The 14,768-nt window shown below is 35.8% G+C and overlaps 1 non-coding gene across 1 annotated transcript; it reads left to right on the top strand.

Moving 5' to 3' along the window:
* Nucleotides 1-6,453: 6,453 nt before the first annotated feature.
* Nucleotides 6,454-6,525, top strand: Trnat-agu (transfer RNA threonine (anticodon AGU)). Its single transcript has one exon. It is a non-coding gene; the product is annotated as a tRNA-Thr (tRNA).
* The last annotated feature ends 8,243 nt before the right edge of the window (nt 6,526-14,768 follow it).

Raw genomic sequence — 14,768 nt, forward strand, 5'->3', positions numbered from 1 at the left:
CCTAATACGTTAAAATAAAGTCATTGCCACCAACATCTGCCGCCGCTAAATACCACTGTGTGAGAACGTTTTTCCAAGTTCAAAAATGGATTGAAAATGGAGAAAACCTTTCGCCTACTGAATGGGGATTCGAACTGAAAAACAATAAGTTTATGCCCCAGATAACGGATCGACCTGCTACACCCGAGAAGCTACTGAAAATGGTAAAATGCAAACAACACTGTGACACAAAGAGATGTCCATGTAGGAAAAACGGCTTATAGTGTTCTGCGGGATGCTCAGGATGTCGTAATATGCTAGCTGTACAAATGAACAGAAGTCCAACGAAACCGACTCTAATATTGACTTAAACACATGTTTAATTAATGTAACGCCAATAGTACAATGTCGAATTAGACTTCAAGATTCACTTAGAATTGAAACTGTCATTATATCCATTATTGTTACTGCGACTTTTAAACATGTTTTTACACCATATGCAGTTATTTTAAATTCAAAGATGTACTTATCGGTGTACGTAACATAATTTTATTGAAATTATTATGTACAAAATAATCAAGTTCACAGATTTTGTAATAGTTACATCGTTCAACTGCATAATATGATATTTGACCTTTTAAAGTCAAGGTCAACCATTGTGACCCAAGGTCAATGCATTATTTATATATCTTTAAACATTTAGCAAATGTGTATGAACTTATTTAAAAAAATCTATGTATCTAATACTGTCTATATAGAAAATTCACATGAATTGAAATGAAATTACTTTGCACAAGACTACCCCACCCACTCTTTATATAGAGAAACAACACAAAGTTAAAATAAATATTTGTATAATTATGAAAATTCTGACAGATATATTCTTATCTCATATTTTAAACAAATGTATGTGTGTAAAAGTCTTATAGATCTATACAAGACAATGATTAAATTGTCATATTCAACACTGCTCAATAAAAGCTGTGTTATCATATAGAAATACCCCACCCACGTTTCAATTTTATATATAACAAGAGCTGTCACCATAGGATGACATATGTCCCCTATAAACGCTTTGAAAGAAGTTATGAGCATTTTTCGAAACCTTAACGCAGATTTCGAAACCTAAACGCGGACCCAAAGTTCAAGGTCAAGGTCACAGGGGTCAACATTTGTGTGCGTATGGAAAGGCCTTGTCCATATACACATGCATGCCAAATGTGAAGGATATAATCTCAAGGGACATACAAGTTATGAGCATTTTTCGAAAGGTTAATGCAGATTTCGAAACCTAAATGCGGTCCCTAAGTTCAAGGTCAGGGTCTGAGGGGTCAAAATTTTTATGCGTATGGAAAGTCCTTATCCAAACACACATGCATACCAAATAAGGCAAATATGAAGGTTATATCTTAAGGGACATACAAGTTATGAGCATTTGAGAAACCTTAATGCAGATTTCGAAACCTAAATGCGGACCCTAAGTTTAAGGTCAAGGTCACAGGGGTCAACATTTTTATGCGTATGGAAAGGCCTTGTCCATATACACATGCATATCAAATATGAAGGTTATATCTCAAGGGACATAGAAGTTATGAGCATTTTTCGAAACCTACATACAAAGTGTGACGGAAAAACAGACAGACGGATCACTATATGCCCTCCTTCGGGGGCATAAAAAGGGAACAAATTGTGTGTTTTATAAGATAATATAGTTTCTGTTAGTTGTATTGTCATAGTAGATTTAGATATAGCTATGTTAACATGGATGTTTTATGTAAAAATGATGGGGAATGAAATACATATTCATTATAAGGAGTGACAGGGTAGAAAAATAAATACATTCATTAGTCTATATTTGGTCCCTTTTTGTAACTTTCCCAAGCTTACATTTTTCTAGACTTTTGATCTGTTATACTATATGCATTTACGATTTAAAAACACCAAAAACATTTTCTGTTGCAATTTGTTTGAGGTTTTTGGCGTATCTGAGCTAGAATGACTGGACTACAAAGAAAGTTACACGCCCAGACTCGTTCTGAAATTCGACGCGTCACGTGATATCTAAAAATAGCAACAACCGTAGTAATGTGAAAGTGGTCTATTTGAATCTAACTGTAGGTCACATAACCCCAAACAGGAACAATTTGATACATAGCACACATTGTTCAGTGAATGCTGCCTAGGATTTGTTAAATAGAATGCAAATGATTCGTTTTGGTATTAATTTGAAGGTATATTTGTAAGCAATAAAAAAAGAGCCATTTTTGTGCTCTACTTTTTTTGTTGATGGTTCCCGGCTTTGAAAGTAGGTCATACTATTTGAGTAAAAATGGTCGCCTCCACATGTGTCAAAACTAATGTGCCTATTCTAAGGTAAATATTTTGAGTTACATCGCATAGAATTTGATGGCATGCATTTGTTTCAAAGATTATACATTTATCTTTCCAATGATGTATGATGATATAGTGGTTCATTGCTTGATCATGGTAAAAATTGATATCGAACTTCAACTATTTTATATGTAATATAGAAGGAAATTAATTGCGCATGCGTAACCTTTAAGAACTTCCGACCAAGTTAGTCGTCTGCCAGAATTTTGACAATTGACCATCAACAACTCTCTGTATTGCAAAACATAACTGCCAGATGTCATTTTGACCCATATAAGGGTTGTTTGCAATTGGACTGTAGCACTTAGGGTAATAAGGGGGGGGGGGGGGGGGGTAAATGCTGGAAATTCACACCGACACCTTTTCCGGAGACATATTGTAAGACTACTTAAACACTCGGTATGGTTTTTCAGTGACATTTTGACATAAATTTTCATCAATCTCAAAAACGAACCTAATGCATGTCTTTATTTCATCTGTATTTATTATTATTGTTTACTTTTTGAGCCTTTTACTGTTAAAAATGCCCGCCAATTTTGGACCGACACTGCTATTTGCGTTCGCCTTCAACCCCGTCAGGCAATTCTACTCAGAATCAGTTTTAATAACACTACTTTTCCTTATTTTTCCTGTTTGGATATCTTGCTGAGTTCAAGCAAAATCAAGTGTTCAGCTAAAAACACAAACATGATAATGATATTATGCTTTCTTTGCTGGAGGAATGTTGTTGTTATATACCTCGCATGAAAAACACCAGGGAATCTGTATTTAAGTGACCTCATTATCACTATTATTATGCGTAAACCTAAGCGTGCATTTGTAGGCGGTGTCGAAATGGGTCTATAGCTCTGTCTGAACTGTCGTCCAATTGGTTTACAGGTCCGGCTGAAGTGACAGGCCATAAAAAACTGTACAGCATGACTGATTCAGAGACAGCCCACAACACTCGCCCAGTCGTGTAGGTTAGTACACCGTTATTTTCAATTTAATCTATTGTTAAATGATTTAAGATGTAAAATTAGGAAAATTGGGTGTTTTACATTTACTGCAGCTCTGAAACAATATTTAAGACGATAACTTTGCCAGTGTGCCCGACACTGTGATTCCGGCGTGGTGACTTATCCCTTTGCAGCAAATAAAGCAACAAAGACTATTGAAAGCTTACTCTAATTGTATCCCACTTACATTAGTTGGCACCGCTATTGGTAAACGGCACAAAAAACCTTTGTTTTCTTAGATTACACGGAATTGAGCACCGGGGCCAGACTGACACTTTCCGGAGCCTGTCCGAGACGGAACTCGAGCCTAGGAATCATAGGTCCAGGTGTGGCAAAAGACTTAAAGCTCATGTCTGACGATGACTTTTTTTGAGTCAGGAGTTCAAGTGTATTGTTTTTTCATGCAAGCAAGCCCTTTTGTTGGGTCAAATGACATCAGAAATACTGCTTCTTCATGGATTTTACCTAAAATGTGCCAAAAAAAAAAAGTCTGTTCGAGACCTGTTCAAAACCTGCTTTGAAGCACAAATATTGCAATTGATGATTTTTTTTTTTCACTTATTCAGTCATCTGTTACATCAACTTTGCCTATTAGAATCAAAAGTGATGACTTGTATGGAGTCTAAGTGTTGCATGTATGATGTAACCAAGTTTGGCTTTTCTACCATAATTCTTGACGCGAAACGCTGTTACGCATGACGCTTTCAACGGCAACTTTTATGAATAATTCTGTGTGTCATGGTACCGGAACTTTGTGATCTTTCTCAAAACAGATTATATCTGTGGGAAAAGTGCCTTTTTAATTCAAATTTGAAGAGGTTGGGTTCTCTTAAAGATCAAATAACCCCAAACAGGAACTCCTGTTTACAGGTTATATGCAGTCAATTTGATATATAGCACACATTGTTCAGTGAATGCTGCCTAGGATTTGTAAAAGAGAATGCAAATGGTACGTTTTGGTATTAATTTGAAGGTATGTTTGTAAGCAATAAGAAAAAGAGCCATTTCTGATGTCATTTGACCCAACAAAAGGGCTTGCTTGCATGAAAAAACAACACACTTGAACTCCTGACTCAAAAAAAGTACGCAAATCTTGTTCTCAAAAACGCGTTTCACTAAACAGCGTAAAACAACGCAGTGCGTAACTTATGTCGTAAATTTACGCAAGATATGTACTAAGCGTAAATCAGAAAAATTGGCGTAAACTCCCGTTGTAAAGAGGCTGAGAAACCTGCGTATTAGGGAAAGCGTACCCTTCCGTCGTTTTAGCATTGTGTGTTGTTGATGTTGTACTGAGATTCTTAATTCTCATTTGAATTTATTTCAGCTATTATGTTTATATCTGGTTTCGATTTTGTGAGGGCTATACTGTAGCCTGATGATCACAATGTGATATCGTAATTCTCACATAAATCTATTCCAGATATTTGGTAGTGGTATTCAGTATATGAACCATACATTGCTATTCATCATGTTTAATTGTAACTTGAATCTACTCCAGCTTATATGTAGATGTCTGGTTTCAATTACGTGAGGGCTATACTGTAGCCTGATTATCACGGTGTGATATCGTAGTTCTCACAAAAATATATTCCAGACATTTGATAGTGTTGTTCTGGGTTATACTGTGTGTGTTGTTCTGAATTTTATTTACAGGTCCCACGCCCCTTCACGGAGTCATTTTAGCTGGGCCATTCTGGGTTATAATTAGACAAGAAACAGGTTATATTAGTCTTTGACGGTTTTGTCCCAAATTTCCTACATGTATATTTATCGGGATTACCTATTTACCGGGGTTGTAGTTAGTCGAGATGTGTGTAGATAGTTTGAGTTTTATTTAGTACGTCATTGGAGAACGAGTGGCACGGGCACGTGGTTTATTATCACGCTTTGCAAGGTACAGGTTTTGTCTATATACGTATTTTTGATATGCCCTTATGTTAAGGGAGGTAATTCATTCAAGTAAACGCGAGATTTTTTAGAATGCCTTTTTTATCGCTTATTTTATTGCTTAAATTTGGATACGCAGCTAGTTTTAAATTGAATTCCACCAGAAGAAAAAAATCGGAGTAAATCTTATTGTAGCAAAATATGTACGAAATACATTCATCACAATCGGTTCGAGGCGCTAATTTGTCTTTGCTGCATGTTATGAAATTCGTCTTCAATGTATTTTTTTTTGCCTATTTTGTGTTATTGTAACATATTTTGTCAATATATTAGAATTTAATACATGTAAAACATCATATAATCTCGCTTTACATTAGATACTGTTGCAGACGATTACTTTCTTACGCGTCCGCGCTAAACAACACTTACACGCAGCGTAAATTTTGCGCACATTTTAGTGAAACAGCGTACGCATTAATTAAAGTTCGGCGTAAATTCTGTGCATAAACCTAAAGTTGCGTAAACATACGCTATGTTAGTGAAGCGCACTCTGAATCCTTAAAATCAGAATGTGGGACAATCGGTAAAACCCTCTATTTGACCCCGCCCCACAAAACCTAGATATTCCTTTTTAAAAAGATATACAGCGTTGATGTTACAGGTAATTGGTTTTTGTTAGTTAAACGATCGTCACTAAAATCAATAAGGTAATGAGTTATGTCTGAATAGGATTTTCAATGCCTTATGCTATTTAAAAGTTGTTATTGTTATTCGATAGAGCTATATATAAGCTACATTTGCATGCCAAAGTTGTTGATTTGTGTTATTTTTTGGCAATGCAACTGAACTCGATTGATGGCTGTCAGAAAATAGAAATTTTTGAGTTTGAAACCCTTGTTACTATTATTATATTCGCCACGAAAGCAAGTTTTTCATTTTCTGCGAATAGTCGTTTACTTGTATCAACTAATATACATACTTATAAGGATCAAATAGAAACATATATCTTCCTTTTTAATACCTCTGTAACGATATAATGCTTAAATTCAGTATGTTTTACAATGGAACAACTGTTTTGAAATGAAGACCACTAATCTAGGACATTAATTGTGACACCTCGATAGATAGCGTTGTTATAATATGTCGATACATGTATATGTAATTGTCCTTAATTTACAATGTCAGTGTACTCAATGGCTCCATAGCTCAGTGGCAGAGCGCCAGTCTAGTAAACTGGAGGTCGTGGGTTCGATCCCCACTGGAGCCTTTTCTTTCTGTTTATGCCCCCTTCCCCCTTTAGTACACTAGTATCTTTTTTCGTCTACAAAGAACAGTATTTGCTTAAACATTTTGATCATTCAAAATTCACCCATACCATGTAAACCATATCTTTTAATTGCCCTTAACATGATAATTTAAATTGTTTTTTTTGTTCACCTGAGTCGTGGGTTTCGGTGCTTGGGTTTGCATTACTTTATCCCCTTTCACTCATTGTTGCTCTTAAAAAGATCCTCTGTTGGAATGCGGTCGCGAGATGCAACGGGAACTTGTCTAGAATCTTTTTAATTTAAGTCTGTGCAGCAAGATTAGTTTATCTAGTTAACGTGTGTGTTTATTTCATCCTGTCAATTTGTATTTTTTCGATAATACACCATACAAAAGTATATCTTATAAGTACATTTGAACCCAAAATGAAGCACAATAAACATACTACATCACTGAAAGAAGCAGCAGAGATACGGATGACATTATACACTTGATTACTTGTAAAAAAATGCAGCGTAGAAAATGAGATGCAGTTTGTTACTTACCATAAATCTACAGTATGGGCTCGCTGAAAGTAACATGGTTGCCATGTTAGCCAAAGTTTTAATGTAAATGTATTTCGGTCACTTGGCCTTTTCAATCTACCGAAACGGGCAATATGGATTATATGATCTTAAACCCGCACCTTTACAATTATGCGAGATCTGTTGACGGGCACACAGATAAAGTATCAGTTACTGAACTACGTAATGTATCAGATGACCGTTAATAGAGTAACAAGAACTGTTGTTTTTTCTCCCGAAACTGATATCGTACAAAGCAATATGGCATCACCCGAAATCAGTTAAGCAAACCTCTTGGTGCCCATTTTTTCTGTAATCGCTACGAATCCGTATTTTTGCGGGTAAATTATGAATGCTTTATGACATCATAAATGCTTATGACGTCATTCATCTGCGTCGCTCGTCAAATGTCCTGCGTTGCAGTCGACTTCCAGTAGCAGAAAAAAGCGTTTTACTTTGACCACATGTGAGAACATGATAAATATGAAAGAGACTTTAACTTACATTCATTTAAATATAATTGCATACGTAACTCTAGAAATTTAAGAAAAGCTTTTATATGTGTTGTTAAAAATGTTGACACAATTTGTTAGATATGCATTGTTTTCATCGTTTCTTGCATTCTCATTGGATTCGTGCTTTATTTAACACGTCATTTTCGTTGTCATCAAAGAATGCACGTGTCCGGAATCTTTGCAAATAGATCGAGCGTTCACCACCATAGGCGCTCGATGTCAATGACAATGCTTTATTTTTTTTAATTACCCGTTGTAATGCATACACATACTAAATCAATAAAGAAAAGGTTTTTATTGATATAGTATGTGTATTCATTGTAATAAGCAACGAGTAACTAAAAAAAACAAAATAAAAATAAATAAATAAAACATTGACATCGAGCGCCTATGTTCACCACTTCATGGCTTTATTTTGCCGAGGATATGCATTTAACCCATTTATGCCTAGTGGACTCTCCCATCTTTCTAAATTGGATCAATTTATTTCCAAACTTAGACATGTCTGGTATATATATTTCTATATTTAGAATATATATTCCAGAAAGTCCTTTAAGCAAACAGTGCAAACCCTGGTGAGACGCCGCATTATGCACTCGGTATTATCTACTACCCCCCCCTTCTCCCTACGGCTAATGCCGAGTACCTGTGGGTCCACGCTGTTTGCCAAGACCTTTTTTGCTAGACGCTAGTCATATAAATATTATGTGTAAATATGGTCCAACCAAACATAAACATGATTTAAAAAACGTTAAATGGTGGTTTACATGATTACGTAATCGAGTTTGAAAGCATTATGAATCACCAACGCTTAAACAAATGAGTTTCCGAATTCTGTATACAGGTGGATACCATTTTTTTCAGTATTTTTATCGAAGTTAATGCTCTTTTGATTTCGGAGAGCAATTTGAGGTAACCGGTGGGGTATTGTAACTCGCTTAAAATATCCGTGACGCGAAAAGCAATTATCTTTCAATAAACATGTTTGTGTGTTGTTTTTTAAATCTTTAATTTGTTGACATTTGGCAATATACAGTTACCATGGTTATTATTCCATTAAAGATTGAACAATTTATTATGTCACTGTTGACATTTCTTTACATTCAAGAAAAATAAATAAATAAATGTTTTAGCCGACTTAAAACATAAAACCGTTAATATGCTGTCTGTCTTGATACAAATAATTGATTTTAGCCTAACCCAAATAACCGGATCAGAAATACCGTAGATAAGCCCAGAATCTCTCTTAAATGCATGATATGTTGCGGTAAAATGGTTACCAGTAAAAATGGTTACCAGTAAAAAGGACCGCGTTGATATGAAATGTACAACTTCAAACATTAAGAGTTTGCGTGAAGGGCAAGGTAGATCCATTAAAAATTAGTCTAGGATGTGTTTTGATCTTTTCTAAAGAATGTTTGGTGGAGCATCTTGAAATAATGCATCAGCTCGAATGTGGCCAAAACAATGTGCATGTTCAGCACCTGGTTGGGGAATATGCAGAACATTTAGGAAAGCTCCTTACCAACAAGCTCTTGGGTATCATTGTGTACACACCGGTCTTACTGACCTGTGTACTAACGCGAAAGAAATTGTGGGTAGCACTTCTTCTACAAGTGAAAAGTGAAAGCGAAAGTAAGTGAGGTAATCTTGCTTCTGATAATCGTTATCAGTCTTAGAGAGATTCAAAATCACATTTAAACATAATTAAATAATATTTATTTAAACAACATTCCGTTTTAAACACTAAATATTATAAAATGCGATTTTCTTTCATTATTACCATTTTCATTCCTACAAAGAACTACTTTGGCGGAAGCATAATTCCCAAAACCAGGGAAATGTGATGCGTCTTAGTATAGAGGTGACACTACAGTGATTCATTTTGAAATCTACATCAATGAGTCCCTGGGACTCGCATATTTTGAAACAATGGGTCCAAACTGAAAACAATGGGTCCCAGATTGTGTCTTTGTAAATTCGTTACAAATAATCTACTTAACATGATACACCTTAGCCAGGGTCTCTTTAATGCAATTTTATAGCTAAAAACAGAAATAGGTTTATAGCAAGTAAAATCTTTATTTGTTTTACTTTTAATAACAAACAGTGAAACATATAACATCTTAAAAAGAGAACTTTTTACATCTTTAACAGTTTGGACTGACTAAACTTTTAATAAATTGGATGACTAGAGTTTATAATTTTTTGGATAAAATTAGCCCTTTCAAACAGTGTGACAAAATACAATTTCTCATTTGGTCAAAGGGTTTACAACTTCAATACAGATTTAGCGTAACAATACTGAGGCTCATACTGTATTTAAGGTGTATAGCCTTCTCGCCTTGTTTTTTTTCTCCAAACAGGGAGAGCTTTTTCCAAAAATTCATTCCGGGCAAAATTGCACAACTGCACTCTCATAAGTTTGTCTTGTTTCCATACAGTAAACCTGAATTTGGTCAAGACCTTATTCTGTATAGAAAACCCCCCTCTCACATCCTGCAGTATGAACAGCAGATGTCTGTGTTGTTATATGTACTTACAGTCTACGTACCATAGAACGGAATACTGTACGATCTGTATCACTATTATGTATGTACATTATAAAAATAGTCCTATTTATTTCAGAACTTGCAAATTTTAATTGTCACTTTAGAAAAAACAACACTGCTCAATTAATCCAAAAAAGTATAATAACATCGCTTTTCTATATAAATAATAACTGTCTGCGCTCACAACAGACGAACGCAAACTGTGTTTTCCGCCGTTTATTCTTCATATTTAAACCTCATGATTTACATCGAGGCTGCGTTATCGATAAATATCTACACGGCGAGTTTACATTGTTGAGGATCAATTTAGAAAACCTTTTTCGGTCGCATTTTCTTTGTTTACCATCCGGAACAGCAAATTAATCGTCCAACAAACTTTTAATAAAACGCCGTAACTGATTGGATAATTGATATATTTCAACCAATCAAAACACGCGTACTACATTCCCAATGTAGTAATGTGACTTCCGTTATACTTTTTAAAAACGGTGTTGACATGTGTTTTGCTTATATCCACGAATCGTACTCGGTATCATGTACAACTTTGACGATGTTGAAAATCGGAGTTTTTAAACAATGCGTCCCGAAAATGCACATGTTTGAGAATGATGCGTACCCAGAAAAAAAACGTGCGTCTGGCACGCGGGACGCACGGCAATATGAATCACTGCAATAACGTAGTGACGTTACCATCTATGTATCGAATGCTTGGGTATAAATTGGTTATTGCTTCCTGAAGAGATGGAAATACAGGCTCTCGTCCATCATACCACGAATATTACCAATATAAAAAGTAGCTAAATATTTTGGCGCGTCAACAAGTTGGACTACATACCACGTACAGTACAGCTCACGCAAAACAAACATATTCCGCGATCCGCGGAGTCAGACGCCATCTTGTGTTCGCGGAGTCGACTCGGAATCGACTATCTGGTCGCCGAGTAGCCGCGTCTGTCCGCCGAGGCACTCCGCATCTCGTCTCCGCGACACGCCTCGGCATGATGCCGAGGAATTTGTTGATGATGTCGAGTCATTCGGCGGACAATCGTATTAATTATAGTTTACAATGTACATGTACCTCGGATAGAAATGGAGTTTCGCATAATAAAATTTATTACATGGAGCGTTACTACGTTGCGAAACAATTCACTACATAATACAAGGTTTTGTATCATCTGTCCAAATTATCCAAATGTCCAAATTATCTTTATTAACTGTTTCTTAACCCTTTCCCTGATAGATGCGTATAATCCCGAGTCTATCGTTTCCCCGATACATGCGTTTATGACTGTCATTCTCAATTACCACATACATGCGAATTTTTCCGTCTCTATCCATTACCCGCTAATCCCGTATATTCCATTTTCAAATGCAAATTCTGATTAATACTGACGAGAAAAGTGCTCAAGAAAACTCATTAACACAGACATCCAACATTTTTCTAAAATATCAAAGGAATTTCGGCATATGTTTCTAATTAAAGATATGATGAAATAGGTGTCCAATCGGGAAAAGGGTAACACAAATAAATACATGTATAAGCCCATGATATTTTCGTGTCCAGTGTTTGTCTAAAACAAAAAGCGCGCGAAAATAGGCGTGGGTGAATTTATTGGTACACAAAACTACGTAGCGCAGACAACATTGTAAAACTTCGTAGTGAATTTCCATTTGAGTATCGGGGTATCTCGCAAATGATTTTGACATTTTCCTGAATAAAATAAAAGTCAAAAACGCTGTATCATTTTCATATTTTAGTTCGTTCAATATTGCAACAATTACTGTATTGTATCTGATTGCACACTAAGTGCCGTGTAAAGTTAATATTCTTTTACAACGACCAATAAACAGCGTCATCTACATTTAGATTTTATGCAACATGTATAAGTCATTTTCTGAAAATTGGGAGAAAGGAAAAGCGATTTTTCGAAAATAAACCAACGTTTTTTTTTTCATTTAATTTGTCATAATTATTTATATTTTGTTTTGTCTGTGTATGTTTGATTGGGTCTCATTTGTTTTTTGAAGCAAATCTTATGAAAAAAAAATATCGTAATGGTAAATGTTTAAAGCAAGTCCCGTTTCCGAGATCATATACGAGAATTACTTCGATATGTTTACTGATAAATTATGGTTTTGACAGACGACACGTGCTTATCTAAAGTGTGTGTTTTTGTAATACACGGGATATTTGTTTATCGGTGCTTGATTGCGCAATAAAACAAAGACGCAGTCGGCGGTTTTAAGAAGGCCTTTTGTACTGACCAACATAATAATTAATAGTGCACGTGCTTATCTAACATTTAGGGATAAAACACACGGGAGACTAGACACTTTGTGCTTGTTTGGGCCATAACCGGTGGTTATTTTCAGTAGCACACGTGTCCAGAAACTAACGAGTTCGGGTAATAAAGCACTGAGATTATGATCTGAAAACTGCCTGGAGTCCGAAATGAAACAAAATGCCGACAAATCAAAAGATTAACCGCCTAATGTTCCAGTATAAAAAAATGCCGACAAATCAAATGATTAACCGCCTAATGTTTCAGTATAAAATTAGATATTTTAAGGCGGGGTTCTCACTGCATTTCCTTTTGCATTCGCATACGCTTGTATAACTTGTTATTTGCACGGATTTATTTAGATTACAATGAAAATGCTCTCGCTTTTCAGGCAGATAACGTGATATTACACAAGTCATCTTTATTTTCGCGCAATTTCTAAGAGAAAAGCAGATTAACAAGTGTATTTAATTGCCACAATAATGATACTGTTTTGCGTCGCAACATTATTTTGGTAGTCACATTAATGCCGAGTTTAATGTTTCAATATATTGCCCGATAATTTCGTTTATTAAATTTATATTTAGATGCAACATGTACATGGCCATTTCTGAAAATCGGGACGAAGTGAAAGTAATCATTTTTAAATAAAAACGAATATAAGTTTTTATTAAAATTGTCAACAGTATTTATATTTATTTTCTATATGTATAGTTGTTTGGTTCTCATATGGATTTTCGCAAATCTTATGATACTCAATATGTTATTTTCGATGTTTAAAGCAAATCTTGATTCCGAGATCATGTTCGGGATTAAACTGTGTAAGGTTCATTGATATGGTTATAATGACCTACAAAATCATTATGTATCAAGTTCCGTATGCAGAGAAGCTGACCAAAGGTTTACACAATCACGCAGAAGTAAACATATGTATTTTTTTCGGCAAATCGCCGCGTGTAAAGACGCGGCGTGATGCCGCGGATATATGCCGAGGCAGAAACAGACGCGGCGTAACTCCGCGAATTATCGCGGAGTGCCTCGGCATGATGCCGAGGGAATACTCGTTGTGGATGCGGAGTAATTTCGAAAACAAAAGAGTGTGTCCGCGGCGTAGCCGCGGATTTTGTTGGTTTTGCGTGAGCTGTACTGTACCTTTGATAGTGGCCGTGCGAAAAATCAACACCAGAGATCGTTGAAAGCTACTTACAAAATCTCGGGACAGTCGGAAAAGCAAAATTTGATAGAAAATCCTCATCTATTTCAACATGGATGAAACTGGAATACAACCTGAACACAGGCCTTCTAATGTAATCGCTGCCACTGGCAGTATGCCGTAGTCTGTTACCTCTCCCCGCTCAACTACCATAACGTTAATTGCACGCGCTAACGCAACCTACATCTATACATGATGTGCGAAAAACACATCTACATGTGCGGCTGCTGTATACCAATGCATCTTATTCAAAACAATGTAATTGAACAAAGATTAAGAATAAGTCTTTCAACTTGCAAATTTTTCGTCCAACTGATCACCTGACCAAGTCATGTGACACAACAAAAGTAAAAAAAACAACACGAGAAATGGTTATAGCACCTGGTGAAGAACCAGTCATTAATTCAGGGTTGCTTCGTTTCACTTCAAAGTCTTTGAAGACGAAAAATAGTGGCATGTGAGTGTAGCCCCGACGTTATTTTACGATTTTTTAATGTTGATATCAGGCTTGGCGAAATTGCCGGTCCTCTGGTCCTGACCGGCAGATTTTCATTTGGTCCGGTAGGTTTAACAAGAATATCGGTCATGGCGACTGGCAAAATGTGAAATGAATGCAAACAAATAATATTTTTTTCAATGTTAACAATTCGAAGAGCAAACCCCTTACTACATCATGAAAATGAAATCGCTCATTGTTTTGATGTTTGCAAGTCAAGTCACGTCAACTTGACTCATGAAAATAAATTCGCTCATTGTTTTGATGTTTGCAATAAGTTTGTTGCGTACAATTAGCAAATCCAACTGGTTACACAACACCTACTTAAAACTCTGTCGCAAAATCGGCAACTGCGTTCTAACAAAAAAGATCTTGGTAGCTTTGACATATTTTTCGACTTGATGGGGATATTAAAATATGAATTTCTGTATATGGCATGGCTTTAAAAAGTTGTTATAAAATATAAACAATGTTCTACAAGGTGCCTGAACCACGTGACTTTTTCGGCGATGTGTGGGACAATCGGATGAAAACAAAACGTCGCTTTAAGTAACGTTTTTGATAATTCTTCATTATTTCAAAACCATTTTCAAAAAAACAAAGACGAGTCATTGTCAAAAGAC

The sequence above is a fragment of the Dreissena polymorpha genome, chromosome 7 (genome assembly GCF_020536995.1).
Source record: "Dreissena polymorpha isolate Duluth1 chromosome 7, UMN_Dpol_1.0, whole genome shotgun sequence".
In the NCBI taxonomy this organism is placed as follows: Eukaryota; Metazoa; Mollusca; class Bivalvia; order Myida; family Dreissenidae; genus Dreissena; species Dreissena polymorpha.